A 17,124-nucleotide genomic window follows, 5' to 3' on the forward strand; every position below is an offset into this window, starting at 1 on the left:
TTTTATAAACCTCTATACGGTCACCCCTCAACCTCCTATGGTCCAGTGAAACCAGTCCCAACCTATCCAACCTCTCCCTATAACTCAAACCCCCCCCCGTAGCTGGCAACATCCTGGTCAATCCTTGCTGAACTCTCTCCAATTTAATAATACCCTTTCTACAGCAGGGTGACCAGAACTGGACAGAATATTCCAGAAGAGGCCTCAACAACATCCTGTACAACTTTAACAGAACATCCCAACTCCGATACTCAAAGGTCTGAGCAATGAAGGCAAGCATGCCAAATGCCTTCTTCGCCAACCTGCCAACCTCATACAGGAAACAAATGGGCAGGAAGTGTTTGAAGAAAATGAAATGAAGAAATCACTCGTGTTTTTTTAAACATTCAATTTGTTAATTTTTATTTTCTAAGCAGACTCCAGGACAATTGTGAAGGATTGGGATTCCATGTAGCAGATGTCCCAGTTAGTTGAGCATTTTCCAGACAATATATGGCTGCCGATTCTGGTACTGTTTCACACCTGAGAAATCGAACCAGTGAACAGTAAATGGAAATGATTTCAGCTAATTAATGACATAGGAGATTATTACAAAGGGAAATTATTTAATTATATATATTCTGAATTCTTCAATTTCTTCCTATTGGCAATCGCCAAAGAATTCTCCGGGAAAGGAATTATTGAACCTTCTGAGAAGCGGGGAGACGCAATGGTGAGGAAATCAAGCAGGATGAAAAGCTTTAATTCCCCAGCTTTCTTTAATTTACATTCTCAGCCAGCACAAGTCAGAAAGTTCTGATCGAATAGAGGACAATTTATATTCCATTCTCCCCATCCTACATTTCCCCTGATACCAACTCAGCCTTTCTGCTTCATGCTTTGCAGACCACTTCATTGGCTGAAATGAAGTAATGAACATACAGTCAAACTAAATATTTTTTTCAATTCATTGTCAGCATTGGTCAGTATGTTGAGTACAGGGGTTGGGAGGTCATGTTGCGGCTGTACAGGATATTGGTTAGGCCTCATTTGGAATATTGCGTGCAATTCTGGTCTTCCTATCGGAAAGATGTTGTGAAACTTGAAAGGGTTCAGAAAAGATTTACAAGGATATTGCCAGGGTTGGACGATTTGAGCTATAGGGAGAGGCTGAACAGGCTGGGGCTGTTTTCCCTGGAACGTCAGAGGCTGAGGGGTGACTTTATAGACGTTTGTAAAATCATGAGGGACATGGATAGGGTGAATAGCCAAGGTCTTTTCCCTGGGATGGGGGAATCCAGAACTAGAGGGCATAGGTTTAAGGTGAGAGAGGAAAGATTTAAATGGGACCTGAGGGGTAACGATTTCATGCAGAGGGTGGTTTGTGTATGGAATGAGCTGCCATAGGAAATGGTGGAGGCGGTACAATTACAGTATTTAAAAGGCATCTGAATGGGTATATGAATAGGAAGGGTTTCAGGGTATATGGGTCAAATGCTGGAAATTGGGACTAGATTAATTTAGGATATCTGGACGGGTTGGTCCGAAGGGTCCGTTTCAATGCTGTGCAGCTCTATGATTATTTATTGCCCATCTCTAAATGCCCAGAGAACAGTTAAGAGTCAACCGCATTACTATGTGTCTGGAGTCATATTTAGGCCAGACCGGGCAAGGAAGGCTGATTTTGTTCTCAAAAGGGCATTAGTGAACTAGATGTATTTTCCAACTATGCTTACTAGCTATGGAACATCGAACATAGCAGATTACAGCACAGTACAAAAGGATGTACAACAAGATCTGGGTGTGTCCTTTCATGCCAGTCCATGACAGTGGTCAGGCAAGTGCAACAAGTAATTTGGAAAGGAAACGCTATATTGGCCTTCATTGCAAGAAGATTTAGAACATAGAATATAGAACATTACAGCGCAGTACAGGCCCTTCAGCCCTCAATGTTGCATTGACCTGTGGAACCCATCTGAAGTCTGTCAATTCCACACTATTTCATTTTCATCCATATGTTTATCCAATGACCATTTAAATGCTCTTGAGGCTGGCGAGTCTACTACTGTTGCAGGCAGTGCATTCCACACCCCTACTACTCTCTGACTAAAGAAACTACCTCTGACATCTGTCCTATATCTATCACCAATCAATTTAATTTTATGTCCCCTTGTACTAGCCATTACCATACGAGGAAAAAGGCTCTCACTGTCCACCCTATCCAACCCTCTGATTATCTTATATGTCTCTATTAAGTCACCTCTCAGCCTTCTTCTCTCTAACAAAAACAGCCTCAACTCCCTCAGCCTTTCCTCATAAGACCTTCCCTTCATACCAGGCAACATCCTAGTAAATCTTCTCTGAACCCTTTCCAAAGCTTCCACATCCTTCCTGTAATGCGACAACTGCAACGGTATGCAATACTCCAAGTGCGACTGCACCATGACCTTCTGGCTCCGAAACTCAATCTCTGTACCAATAAAAGCTAACACAGCGTATGCCTTCTTAACAACCCTATCAACCTGGGTGGCAACTTTCAGGGATCTATGGATCTGGACACCGAGACCTCCCTGTTCATCTACACTACCAAGAATCTTACCATTCATCCAGTATTCTACATTCCTGTTACTCCTTCCAAAGTGAATCACCTCACACTTTTCCACATTAACCTCCATTTGTTACCTCTCAGCCCAGCTCTGCAGCTTATCTTTGACCCTCTGTAATCTGCAACACACTTCTGCACTGTGTCATCCACGAATTTACTAACCTATCCTTCTATGCCCTCATCCAGATCATTAATAAAAATGACAAACAGCAGTGGTCCCAAAACAGATCCTTGCAGTGCACCACTGAATTCCAGGACAAACATTTCCCATCAACCACCACCCCTTGTCTTCTTTCAGCTAGCCAATTTCTAATCCAAACCACTAAATCACCCCCAATCCCATGCATCCGTATTTTGTGCAATAACCTACTGAGGAGACCTTTATCAAACACTTTACTGAAATCCATATACACTATGTCAATCGCTTTACCCTCATCCACCTGTTTGGTCACCTTCTCAAAGAATTCAATAAGGTTTGTGAGGCATGACCTAGTCTTCACAAGACCATGTTGACTATCCCTAACCAAATTACTCCTTTCTAGATGATTATAAAATCTATCTCTTACAACTCTTTCCAACACTTTACCCACACCCCCGAAGTAAGGCTCACTGGTCTATAATTCCCAGGGTTGTCTCTACTCCCCTTCTTGAACAAGGGAACAACATTTGCTATCCTCCAAGCCTTCCAGCATTATTCCTGTAGACAATGATGACATAAAGATCAAAATCAATGGCTCTGCAATCTCTTCCCTGGCTTCCCAGAGAATCTGAGGATAAATCCCATCCGGCCCAGGGGACTTATCTATTTTCACACTTTCCAGAGTTAACTACTGGCTAACATTTTATTTATTTCAAATATTACCATCTAATATGATAGGATTCGAACTCCTGTCCCCAGAACATTAACATACAATTCGGGATTACTAGTCCAGTAACATTATCACCAATGCCTTGCCCTGATCAATTCAGCCCCAAAGTATCTATTTTATCAGGCACTAATCAATTATTTTATTATAGGCCTTACATATTTGGTTTCTGCCAGAAACATCTGTGATGTCCTGGGTAGACTCGCTGCCAACCATCTTTCTTCTTGCTGCTGTTGGTCTAGGTTCCTGATGCCAGGTTGGGAAGGATGCCCATGCAACACCCTCGGCAGAAGATGGATTCAGTCATGGTGAGGTTTATTATGTAGTAATTAATGGATAATTACATCACATCTAAGAAAATTGACCGTCTCTAATGAGACATCAGGCTCAATTTAAGAGATGTTTATATTTCTCACATTGCATTAGCAACAAGCTAAGAACTCTAACAATCCCAGAAATTCTTGGAGAACCTGTTCGCTCCTCCCTGCAGCAGTGCTTTCTATCCTGATAGCTGGGGTCGGTCTTAATTACCTTCTACAACTTGGTAGGGAAATGTACTCATTCTTCAGGCCCAATGTCAGGGATTAGATTAAACAACTGTCCCCCTGAGATAGGCTGTAGGACTTTTATATAGGCACCTGCTCCATATGGGAAAGCCTTTTGCCTTGACTGTGGAGTCCAGAGGAGCAGGCTGCTTTATCTGAATCACCATCTGGTAGGATTCTAGCCCTTCACCCATTGCTGCTCTCCTATCCTTGGCCTCCCATTCTGAGACTGCATCTCTAGCCTCCAACTCTCCTCCTAGTCTCATGGATCCTATCCCTATCTGCCTCTTCCCAGTACCTCTGCCCCTCCTCAGCCCCTGCTCTCCTCCTCAGCTCCTATCTCCCTCTCCCTAGCTCCTCCCTAGTTTCTGTTTTAAGCTTTTTGTCCCCATCTCCTACATCTCCTCTCTTCTCATTCCTAGCTCCTCTCTCCCCCTTCCCATTTCTCTGATCTAAACTCTCCATCTTCTATATCTTTTATCCCAAACCGCCCCCCCATCGCCAGTATCTATCTCCCACTGCCATCTCTTTTACCCCTCTCAGCTCCTCCACCCTCTCCTCAGCTCCTCTGACACTGCCTTCAGCTCCTACCTCTCTCTCTTATTTCCACCTCCCCAGCCTCCCATCTCTCTCATCCTTAACTATCTCCCCTGATGCCTAGCGTCTTGCTCCCTTGCCGTGACTCTGATTTCTCTCCTCAGCCTTCGACCTCCCTTCCCTGCCCCCACTTCAGGACCGGTCTTCAATCTAATCCACCCCAGTCAGAGAATGCCTTAAACCATAGCTGCTGAGAGCAGCCAAATTTACAAAATGTTTGGGAGCTGACTTTGCACAATGTGGGTCCCACTCCTGCCTAGTGTTTACACTTCAAAATCAATTCATCCGCTGTCGTTTTCAGTCAATTAATGCTCTTTCTACATTTTCGAAGGGACACTAATTGTGTGATCCACCACCCCTATAAGCAGGCTGTTCTGTGTGAGCAACTGCTGGTGTCACCTGCATTTTCACCAGCCACAGAGCGTATGAACTTGGCTTCGTTCTTTAAGTAGCATCAGTCTTCAGTCCCGGTCTTACATGAAAGACTCAGCTGTAACTAAGGATGTGTGATCCTGATAAATGCTGGAAGCATTCCTGGTGACTAATGATTACAAATTAGTTGGCCAGATGCCATGGTAACAAGCATATTTTAACTTTATGAATTTTAACGTACGTTGTGATGTGATAAATGATGCAGTGCATCAACCGATAACATGGATTGTGTTGAGGAAAGCACACTGCCTCAAAGACCAGGGAAGCTTCCCGGGAGTTGAAGGAGGTGGGAATGGTGAGACAGTTCGGGAAGTTGGCGAAGATGAGCAGCTTTGAGATTCTCGACATTGAGATCACGAAGGCCCCTTCTCCGCCCAGGTGTTGAAAGCCAAGGTGAGAATCTCTCTGGTCAGCTGGGAGAGCCCTATTCACATCAACTTGTATGCATTAACATCTCACTATTAGTTAATTTGACCTCAAGCCGTTGCAGTTTCCCATTCTCTGATTCACTAAAATAGACGTTAATAATTCCCCAGGTGCAGGTCAAAGTAGGTACCTGGCACCTCCAGCTTTCCACTCGCTCCATTAGTCCCCAATGTCTCTTCATGGACATGCTTCATGGGCAGTGAGCAACAACATTCCTACACCCGTCCAGCACCATTTGCCCAATCCATGGAGGTGGAATTAGCCCCACCACACCCTCACGGCATATTTCCAATCCATTTAGAACGTGGTTTGCAGGGATCCGCGCATCCTCTTTTAGCACTCACTCACTCTCTGCCAAATTCAATATTGGCAACATCTCTGTCTTGTCTTGCTGTACAAAGGTTGGTCTGAATAAATGTAAGCTACACTGAGCAAGTAGGGTTCCAAGATGTGGTGACACTGAGGACAGGTAACCCGTGTAGCTCATTTCTTGAATGGAAACACATTTGCGAATATGCCTGTGTATTTGTAATGACTTATCAGCTATGTACTCAAAAGCATTGTTTTTTGGTCTCCCTCTCACTCTGCACATGATAAAGGCTAACTCGTGCCTAGCAGGAGTTCACCAGCTACAAAGCTTGGCTTTAAAAAGGATAATGGTATCTGTCCAGGCCTGTTAGAATGTTGGCTATTTCAATCAGGTCCCCTCTCTTCCTTCCAAACTTGAGAGAATACAGACCCACTCAAAGCAATCTCTCCTCATAGGACAGCCCATCCATTCCCAGTCTCCTGAACCTCTCTGCGCTCCCTCAGAACATAGAACATCAAACAGTACAGCACAGTACAGGCCCTTTGGCCCTCAATGTTCTGCTGACCTTTTATCCTACTCCAAAATCAGACTAACCTACATACCCTTCATTTTATTATTTTCCATGTGCCTATCCAAGAGTCATTTAAATGTCCCCAACGTATCTGACTCTACTACCACTGCTGGCAGTGCATCGCACACACCCACCACGCTTTGTGTAAAGAACCGACCTCTGACATCTCCCCTAAACCTTGCTCCAATCGCCTTAAATTATGCCCCCTTATGATAAACATTTCAACCATGGGAAAAAGTCTCTGACTATCTACTCTATCTAGGCCTCTCAATATCTTGTACACCTCAATCTAGTACACCTCTCATCTTTTTTCGCTCCAATGAGAAGAGCCCTAGCTCCCTCAACCTTTCTTAATATGACATGCCCTCCAGCCCAGACAGCATCCTGGTAAATCTCCTCTGCACCCTCTCTAAAGCTTCCACATTCTTCTTATAATGAGGCGACCAGAACTGAACACAATATTCCAAGTGTGGTCTATCCAGGGCTCAACAAAGCTGCAACATAACCTCGCTGCTCTTAAACTCAATCCCCATGCTAATAAAACACAACACACCAAATGCCTTCTTAACAACTCTATCAACCTGGGGGACAACTTTGAGGGATCTATGGACATGGACCCCAAGATCCCTCTGTTTCTCCACACTGCCAAGAATCCTGCCTTTAACTCTGTATTCTGCATTTAAATTCAACTTTCCAAAATGAATCACTTCACACTTTTCCAGGTTGAACTCCATCTGCCACTTTTCAGCCCAGCTCTGTATCCTGTCAATGTCGTGTTGCAACCTTCAACAGCCCTCCACACTATCCACAACTCCATCAACCTTTGTGTCATCAGCAAACTCACTAACCCACCCTTTCACTTCTTCGTCCAAGTCATTTATAAAAATCACAAAGAGCAGCGGTCCCAGAACACCACTGGTCACCAAGCTCCAGGCTGAATACCTTCCATCTCCCACCACCCTCTGTCTTCTATGGGCCAGCCAGATCTGTATCCAGATAGTCAGACTTCCCTGTATCCCATGCCTCCTTACTTTCTGAATGAGCCTATCATGAAGAATCTTATCAAATGCCTTGCTAAAATCTATGTACACCACATCCACTGCTCTACCTTTATCAATGCGTTTTGTCACATCCTCTGCCCCTTGCGACCTGCCCCTCACAAGGCCAAGCTGACTATCTCTAATCAAATTATGGTTTTCTAAGTAATCAAAATCCTGTCTCTCAGAATCCTCTCCAATACCTTGCCCATCACTAATGTAAGACTGACTGGTCTGTAATTCACAGGATTATGCCTATGGCAAGTGTATCATTTCTTAGTGAGGGAGACCAAACAGTAGTCTAGGCGTGCTCTCAACAAGGCCCTACATAATTGCAGTAAGGTATCCCTACTTCTGAGCTCCACAGGTATATCAGGAATAAATGATTGACTAGAAAAATATTAGGGCCAATCAAGGATAGTATTGGGAAGTTGTGCGTGTAGTCTGAGGAGATGGGGAAGTGCTAAGTGAAAGGTTTTCATCAATATTCAAGTGGCAAAAGACAATTTGGTCAAGGAGAATACTGAGAAACAGACTCCTAGACGAGGTGGGATTGAGGTTCACAAGGAGGAGGTGTTAGCAATTCTGGAAAGTGTGAAACTCTTGTACTCAATTCTCTGTCCGATGAAGGAAAGCATGCCGTACGCCCTCTTGACCACTCTACTGACCTCCATTGCCAGCTTCAGGGAACAATAGACCTGTGCACCCAGATCTCTCTGTACCTAAATTTTCCCCATGACTTTTCCATTTACAATAGAGCTTACTCAAGAATTGGATCTTCCAAAATGCATCACCTCACATTTGCCTGGACTGAACTCCATCTGCCATTTCTCTGCCCAACTCTCCAATCTATCTATATTCTGCGGCATTCTCTGACAGTCCCCTTCACTATCTGCTACTCCACCAATCTTAGTATCATATGCAAACTCGCTAATGAAGCAACCTACACCTTCCTCCAAATCATTTATATATATCACAAACAACAGTGCTCCTAGCACGGGTCCCTGTGGAACACCATTGGTCACAGGTCTCCATTTTGAGAAGCTCCCTTCCACTATTACTCTCTGTCTCCTGTTGCCCAGCCAGTTCTCTATCCATCTTGCAAGAACACCCTGGACCCCAGGTGACTTCACCTTCTTCATCAGCCTACCATGGGCAACCTGATCAAACACCTTATTAAAGTCCATGTCTATGACATCTACATCCCTTCTCTCATCAATCAACTTTGTCACCTCTTCAAAGAATAAAGTGAGCCTTACATCGGTTGGTGGGTAAAGTGTTTTAAAAGCTTATAAATGATAGGATTTATAATCATCTAGAGAGGAATAAGTTGATTAGGGACAGTCAACACAGTTTTGTGAAGGGTAGGCCATGCCTCACAAACCTTATTGAGTTATTTGAGATAGTGACCAAACAGGTGGATGAGGTTAAAGCGGTTGATGTGGTGTATATGGATTTCAGTGAAGCATTTGATAACATTCCCCACAGTAGGCTATTGCACAAAATATGGAGCCATGGGATTAAGGGTGAGTTAGCGGTTTGGATCAGAAATTGGCTAGTTGAAAGAAGAAAGTGGTGGTTAATGGGAAATGTTCACCCTGGAGTTCAATTACTAGGAATTGTACCAGAAGGATCTGTTTTAGGGCCAATACTGTTTGTTATTTTTATAAATGACCTGGATGAAGGCATAGAAGGATGGGTTAGTAAACTTGCAGATGATGGTCGATGGAGTTGGGGATATTGCTGAAAGATGTTGCAGATTACAGAGAGACATGGATAAGCTGCAGAGTTGAGCTGAGAGGTGGCAAATGGAGTTTAATGAGGAAAAGTGTGAAGTGATTCACTTTGGAAGGAGCAACAGGAATACAGAGTACTGGGTTAATGGTGAGATTCTTGGTAGTGTGGATGTGCAGAGAGATTTGATGTCCATGTACATAGATCCCTGAAACCCAGGTTGATAGGGTTGTTAAGAAGGCGTACAGCGTGTTAGCTTTTATTGATAGAGGGATTGAGTTTTGGGACCATGAGGTCATGCTGCAGCTGTACAACACTCTGGTACGCCGGCACTTGGAGTATTGCTACCAGTTCTGGTCACCACATTATAGGAAGGATGTGGAAGCATTGGAAAGGGTGCAGAGAAGATTTACCAGGATGTTGCCTAGAGGGAAGGTCTTATGAGGAAAGGCTGAGGGACTTAAGGCTGTTTTTGTTAGAGAGAAGAAGGTTGAGAGATGACTTAATAGAGACATATAAGACAATCAAAAGGTTAGATAGGATGGATAGGGAAAGTTTTTTTGTTTGGATGGTGATGGCTAGCACGAGGGGACATAACTTTACATTGAGGGGTGATAGATATAGGACAGATGTCAGAGGTAGTTTCTTTACTCAGAGAGTAGTAGGGGTGTGGAATGCACTGCCTGCAGCAGTAGTAGACTAAATGGTCATTGGAAAGGCATATGGATGAGAATCGATACTGTAGGATAGACAGGCTTCAGTTTGGTTCCACAGGTCGGTGCAACATCGAGGGCCTGTACTGTACTATAATATTCTATGTTCTATGTTCTAAATCTTCTTGCCAATCTACTGTTTCCTTTCCAAATTGCTTGCTGCACCTGCCTGTCTACGTCATGGACTGGCAAATAAGGACACACCCAGATCCTTTTGTACATCCACACTTCCCTATATACTGCCATTTAAAGATTACTCTACCTTGTTGTTTCTCACAGCAAAGCATGTGACAACACATTTAGCCAGATTGTACTGTATCTGCCATTTCATTGCCTGCTCAATCAACTTGTACAAATTACCTTGAAGATTCTTTGCATATGCCTTTCCAATGACCATTTAGTCTACTACTGCTGCAGGCAGTGCATTCCACACCCCTACTACTCTCTCTCTCATCTAGTTTATTTCATTACCCAAACATGGAAATGTTGCATTTGGTTCCTTCATCCAGGTCAGTTACATATATCGTGAATAGCTGGGGCCAAACACTGATCCTTGCAGTACCCCACTAGGCCGAAGGATAGCTGGGAATGTAAGTTGTCAAGAGATCATAACATTTCGAGAGGAATGTATTAGCTTCAGTGAGTCAACACACATTTAGTAGATGGAGTTTAACATGAGAAAATGTACACTTGTTCCCGTTGGTGGGAAGAACAGACAGTAGCATATGAGTTGAGTGGAGAGAGACAACTGAACTCTGTTATGTTGATGGATATGGACGGCCATGTACATGTATCACAAGAAATTAGTATGCAGGCACAGCAAGTGATTAGGAAGGCAAGTGGAATATTGGTAATGGACTTAGGAAGGTCTTACAGTAGCTGTAGAGGGCATTGGTTAAACATATCTGGAGTACTGATTTCAGTTTTGGTGTCCTTACTAAAGGAAGGACATAAATACATCAGAAGCTGTTCAAAGAAGCTTCACCTCTGATTCCTTGCCTGAAGAGAATTAAAGAGTTAGAGTTGGGGTTGGCTCCTGTTCTCATTGGAGTTTATAAGAATAAACAGTGATTTTTTTGAAACATTCTGAGGGGACTTGACATTGTGGATGTTTGGAGGATGATTCCCCTGGGGGAGAATCCAGAACTTGGGCACATGGTTTAAAAATGAGAGATTGCCCATTTAAGACTGAGACATGATTTTGTCAGAGACTGTTATTTTATGAAGTACTCCCCCCGAAAAGCAGTAGAGGCTGGACCTAAAGTTAGAAATGTTTTTGACTAACGGTGGGGTCAAAGGTTATTGGGAGACAGACAGTTAAGTGGAGTTAAGGCCACAAACAGATCAGTTGTAATCTTATCAAATGGCAGAGTGGAGCAAATGGGGCTGAATGGCCTACTCCCCCTCTTAATGCTTGTGTCCTTGAGGCAACCTCAGCTAGGTCCTTATTGTTTCAGCTGTGACAGGTCCTGGGATCAGACCCTGGACAAGCCACTATTGCCTGTTTTCTTTATCCATGCTGTTTGACTCTATGTCTCTATGCATTGTTGTTATAACCATAATTATACAATGTGTTCGATTATGGAAATTACTAAAACATATTGGAGCCTTCTGATAGCTGCATGAGGCTTGAATGAATGCTTTGGCACAGTCTGTGATTAATGGACAATCATTATTCTACTAGTTTCGGTGTTCCTATGGGTAGATGTCTCGATGTAGGTGTGTAAACAATAGAGATTGTACCTGATAGCTGGCCATTCACAACACAGTGGTAGTATACCCTTGGGAGAAGCCATTGATCTGCTTGCTATATTTCTTGAGGAATGTTTTATTGATGTGGTTGACATGGAGCAAGCAGACAACAAGCCTACACTCACTCGGGATAAAATGATGGATGCTCAAAGAAAGAAAGTAATTTTGAAATTGCTCACTTGGCCATTAAAGAGAGCTACCAGATTTCCACAAGCACATCCCATCACATCATTTGTCAGCACTGAAGTAACTTTGAATGATGTTCAGAAACACAAGTGATAACCCATGATCTTTCATAATAATGATTTTCATATGCAGACTTCTATCTCTGAGCAAAAGCTAACCTTAGTTTTAATAGTATTACACATCACCCCCATCCCTCATGCAATGTCAATCCTCCCCCATCCCTCTGAAAAAAAATCCCAAAATAGAAAGTTAGGTACAATTTGAACCACATGGCAGGGAAAGCAGTGCTACCTGTCACAGCCAGTAATATAACTCTGATGAAACGTTAGATATGGTCCTTGCCTATATTAGGGGATTACGTATCTGGGAATCTTTCAGAAGACGCCTTTTATGGGATTGACTGTGCTTGGCAGAATGATGATTACATTCTGTAGCAGACCCTCGTCAGCAAGTCAGAGAAATATATGGCCACGAACAAAGAGCTGCTGTAATTAAATGTAAGTATGGACAATCCAATTAGGAGCCATAATTCAATTCATTGAAGATTGACAATGGAGGCCAAGAGGGAGGAAAGAATTCTCTTGTTTATAGTTTTAAGGTTCATATCGTCACAACATCCCAGAACAGTTCACAGCCACTGAATGCCATGGAAGTGCAACTCATTCTTATTGTATTAACATGCAGCACTACTGCCACCATGATATTGAAAAATTGTGCAATGTTTGGTGGAGTATATTTGCAGCATTTGCAATATTTGCTTTTGGTTAAATTCCAGACAACATATAGTAAAATCTCAGAAATGGAAAACAGACCATATCTGAGGATTAGCCATTCATGGTTATCCATTACAAACCCTTCAGCTCTCACACTTGCCCTGACTATACATCCTCACATGCTGATTCCTGTAAAGACTCTATTCCATTCTCGCAGTTTCTCTGTCTCCATCACATCTGTTCTGATGACGCTACCTTCCCTACCTTAGGGGGAGGCCACAGAAATGTTCACCTTTCTCCTTAATCAAGAATTCCCCACCACCATGGTTGACAGGACCCGTAGATATGTCTGACTCATTTCCTACACTTTTACCCTCACCCAGTTTGTCTCCTGGAGAATGGGTCACCCTGGTCACTTAACCACCCCCCTCCCCCCCTCAGTCGCCATATCCAAAGGTCATTAGCCACCATTGCCATCACCTCCAATAGGATGTCACCATCAGACACATATTCCTCTCCCGTCCAATGTCAGCCTTCCGCAAAGACTATTTCCCCCAGCACCTTGGTCCACTCCTCTTACATTACCTAAGAACTACTTAAATAATTGTTATCCTCTCAGTCTCTCCCAGGCCTAGTAGCACAGGAGACAGGTGAAGCATGGGCATATGCCCGTTTCATAGAATTCCTACAGGGCAGGAAGAGGCCATTTGGCCCATCAAGCATCTGCACCGATCCTCTTAAGACTACCCTGCCCAGACCCTGCCCCCCCATCACTATCTCTGCAACCCCACATGTCCCATGGCCAATCCCCCTAACCTGCACATTTTTGGACTGTAGAGGAAACCTGAGCACCCGAAGGAAACCCACGCAGATAAGGGGAGAATATGCAAACTCCACACAGATAGTTGTCTGAGCCTGGGATCGAAGCCGGGTCCCTGGCACTGTGAGGCAGCAGTGCTAACCACTGAGCCACCGTGCTGCCTTTGCTGCAGCAGGTTACTAGCCTGTCACTGGTGGCTATAGTGTCAGGTCTGACCAGGTTACTGCTATTAATTGCTGCTGGTACATTGGAATGACCTACGGATTAATAATCAATGTTATTGAGGCACTTTTTGTGAACGTCAAGTCCTGGATTGAGTCTGAATCTGGATCTACTGGCTGGAAGGCAGGGATTCTGTCAAGGTACAATGTTATATTTATTATCTTCTTCAACAGCTTACAAATCCCATCAAATAAGCAAACATTATTTGACAAACCATTTAAAAATTGTCATCGTTTTCAGATAAATAAAATATATCAATCAAAATAAACATTGTCTTAGACAGCTGTACACACAAACTCTGCTGTGCAAAATGCACAAGTGGTTTAAGAGGCAGTCAAATATTAATAATGCATCGCTGTGAACAACTGTGTAAGCAAACTCTCCAGAACAGATTCATTTGAGCTTTTGAAGATAGTCAAACCTCAGGCTTCTATCAAAACTTTGAAGACAGTTATAAAGATGGCTGTGCTGAACTTTAAAATAAATTAAAGCAATTTTGCATAATCTAGATCTGGATTTCAAATGGAACTGTTGGCAAAATTATACAATCCAGACTTGCCACTTCATTTCGCAGATAATCTACTGCAGTGTATCTGAAGACTTTCCACATTCTCATTATTGTCCTTTCCTTTGATAACTTGTCAGGTGATAGAAATATCAACCTTGCAACCAATTCATTTAATTTGTAACTTTACCTTTTCAAATCAAAGCACTATCATCACTCAGCACTGTAGCACAAGTTTCTTTTACCATGTTATTATGACGCGCAAACCAGGCAATGCCTTTTGTACTACCTTTCACATAGCTCCTGCCTCCAAACCATCATGCACCAGGGGCCCACAGCACTTCTCTGCTACTGTGGTGTATTTGCTGCCTACTAAAACTTATCTATAACTACCAAAGATATAGGTGTTGCAAAATAATGTCCACTGGCATAACGGTGCTGGCAAGGTTGGTTAAACCAGCATGCAGGCTCTTGGCCCAGTCCCCTCCCTGTCCTTGTGCTGAGGGAATTGAGTACTTGCATCATTCAACTGGACGCTGCCCACACCACCCTCTTCACCCCCCCCCCCAAGAATGTTAAAAACTCACCGGACATACTTTGGCCTTGTGTTGGGATCGGAAAGCTTGACTTATCCTCCTCCTTATGTTGCACTTGTCATGATTCATGCTTAACAGATTGGCAGCCACTGCTGTGATAAAAAGTTTACAATTTATGCATATATATTTCAAAATAGATGCATGTGGGGAGTCACTTACTTCTATGAAGGATTTCTTTTAAAAAATGACCATATCAGAGAGTGCTTCCTGAACAGGGTTTAAAGTGAACATTTTGTTAGATAGTATATGACTATATATCCTGTGGTGTTAATGGAAAGATGATTGTACTGTTGGTTTACAAAAGGTAAGGTAAATAGCCCCATTTAAGGCCATTAGTTATTTTTTACACTTTAGGAGAATCTAGGCTAAGCAAGCTTTTTTTTTAAAGTCAGTTCAGAAGCAAGTTTTTCAGTTATGTTCTCTTGTGTAATAAACTGCTGCTCTGTTGTGAAAGAAAATCTGTAGCCATGTGTGAACATGTCTCCCTGTTACACCTCACCAGCACAATGCACTGGGAATCGAACCCACAATACCCAGAGTCACTACAAAAGGTAAAGATGTGATAAAAGTACACAATATTCCTCAAGCTGCTGTCTGGGTTGATAAAAAGCAGGGACCCAGTTACTGCACTTAACAAGGATTACCATTTATTGTAAACAAACAGATTCCAACTACAGGTAAACAATTATGAAACATATAACTCTACTGGTTAAAGCTCTGATCCCTTTATAAAATATATTGGGGTCTGTGGGAGAATGTCCCAGCCTCATTAGCCTCAAGGTGAAACCTGGCGTAGTCTGGAGTCAAGGCCCTGTACAGACTGGACGCTAGGTACCAGCGTGGACTCCGTCGGAAGGATTCTTATTCTGAACTTGTTAATTTCTCTAATTTTCTAATTTTTTTCCAATGACCTGTACTTCTGGACTTCTTATTTCTTTATTTTTCTAAATTTGTTTTCCCGATGAACTTATACCCAGATATCTTTGTGCTTAAGGTGGCGCCATGAGTGACCACTTGCACATGTTTCATTGCACTCATTTGACGACATGTGACAATGAAGCTAATTTAATTCAGTCCCATTCAATTCAATTCAAAACTCTTCCTACACACAAATGCAGATAAACATGGACAAAAATACATACATGGTATGGGTGGAGGGAAAGACTGTGAGGACGCTCAATGATCTCTGTTTACAGGGCAAGTTGACATGATCTGTTTGGCTTTTCAGGACAGTATTTTTGTCCTTGATCTGCCTTTTCCAAGTTCTTTCACTAGCTTGCAAGAAAGAAAGGTTAGCTGGTTCACAGTTACAAAATCTTTGATGTCCTGGTTATAAAACTACAGCTTACAGCAAATGCCGAGAGGAATTGCTTTCTTCAGGTTTTGGGTTTTACCTATTTCAGAGATAAAGGACATCCCCTTTGGTCTTGGAAATGTAATCGTTTCTCTCTCAAACATTCCAAACACAAGCTGTTCAGCGAGCTGGGTGCCAATCACATAGTTATTGTCAGGCAGACCATGTTTGTCATCAATAATGTTCACCAAGTCATGTGCTATCAGTAAAAGCCCCATTTGTAGACACCTCTTAGCTCTAGCTCACCTGTAACTAGACTTTTTCCACTGCTTGAACAAGTAGCTGTGTAATCAGTACTTACAAAGAGTGCCAAGTAAAAGGGTCAGTAATCCTTTCTACAGTACTTTCAAACAATCCTTTCAAAAACACAGAAAATAAAAGGGCACAGTCTTCATATCAGTGATTAACCGCCACATTAACTAACAAGAAACATGGATCTATCAAGGCAGACTTCATCCTGGCTTCTGTCTTACCCACTGTTATCATCAGCTGGCATTATAAAACTGCTGCAGTTCGTATGCAAACAACATTATGACAATAATATGGCAAAAGCAAAAAAGCAATCAATCAGAGTAATTTGTGTTAGACCTCCTGATGTGTGTCTAAATTATACAGGAAAGCAAAGCAAACTGAAATCTAGCAGATAATTGCCCCAAATCCTATTTATCTGCCTAGCAACATTGGTTCAGTTTGAATTATTTTCATACAGAAAAAGCAAGGGCAGAAAATCAGCTTGCAAATGATTCTCTGTGCAAATTCCAGTTTCAGCCTGTTGAACATGGAGAGAAAATGCTGCTAACATTTGGATAATTACTCCCCAGTGCTAAAGAAAGAAGTTTTTCAAAGGTGGACCTTTTAGAATTTGACAGAAACATGCTAGGATCTGTTGAACATGGTTTTGTTTTTTCATCCAATACTTCAAACGCAGATGGAATTAGTTGCTTTGGCATTTTACCTTATGTGGTCATTCATTCCCTGTGTATGTGGCCCAGCAGTCTATTTAGCTTGAGGAGCAGCAATACTGTGTCCCACTCAGTCTAATGGCTTGCAAACAAGTATGGGGCTATTGATCAAAACACCTAAGGGGCAACTTTTTCACACAGAGGGTGGTACGTGCATGGAATGAGCTGCCAGAGGAAGTGGTGGAGGCTGGTAAAATTG

At 42.7% G+C, this 17,124-nt stretch overlaps 1 long non-coding RNA gene across 1 annotated transcript in view; it reads right to left on the minus strand.

Annotated features, from left to right (window-relative positions):
* Positions 1-386: 386 nt before the first annotated feature.
* LOC148151359 (uncharacterized) overlaps positions 387-17,124 on the minus strand; it is a 55,598-nt gene continuing 38,860 nt past the window's right edge. Inside the window, exons 2-3 of the long non-coding RNA XR_015752015.1 lie at positions 14,601-14,701; positions 387-522 (exon numbers count right to left, since the gene is read on the minus strand). This is a non-coding gene — a long non-coding RNA (uncharacterized LOC148151359). The remainder of the gene's footprint in view (positions 523-14,600; positions 14,702-17,124) is intronic.

Source organism: Chiloscyllium plagiosum, unplaced genomic scaffold (assembly GCF_037043375.1).
Source record: "Chiloscyllium plagiosum isolate Xiang-an unplaced genomic scaffold, Cpla_swu_hap1 HiC_scaffold_3, whole genome shotgun sequence".
Lineage (NCBI taxonomy): Eukaryota > Metazoa > Chordata > Chondrichthyes > Orectolobiformes > Hemiscylliidae > Chiloscyllium > Chiloscyllium plagiosum.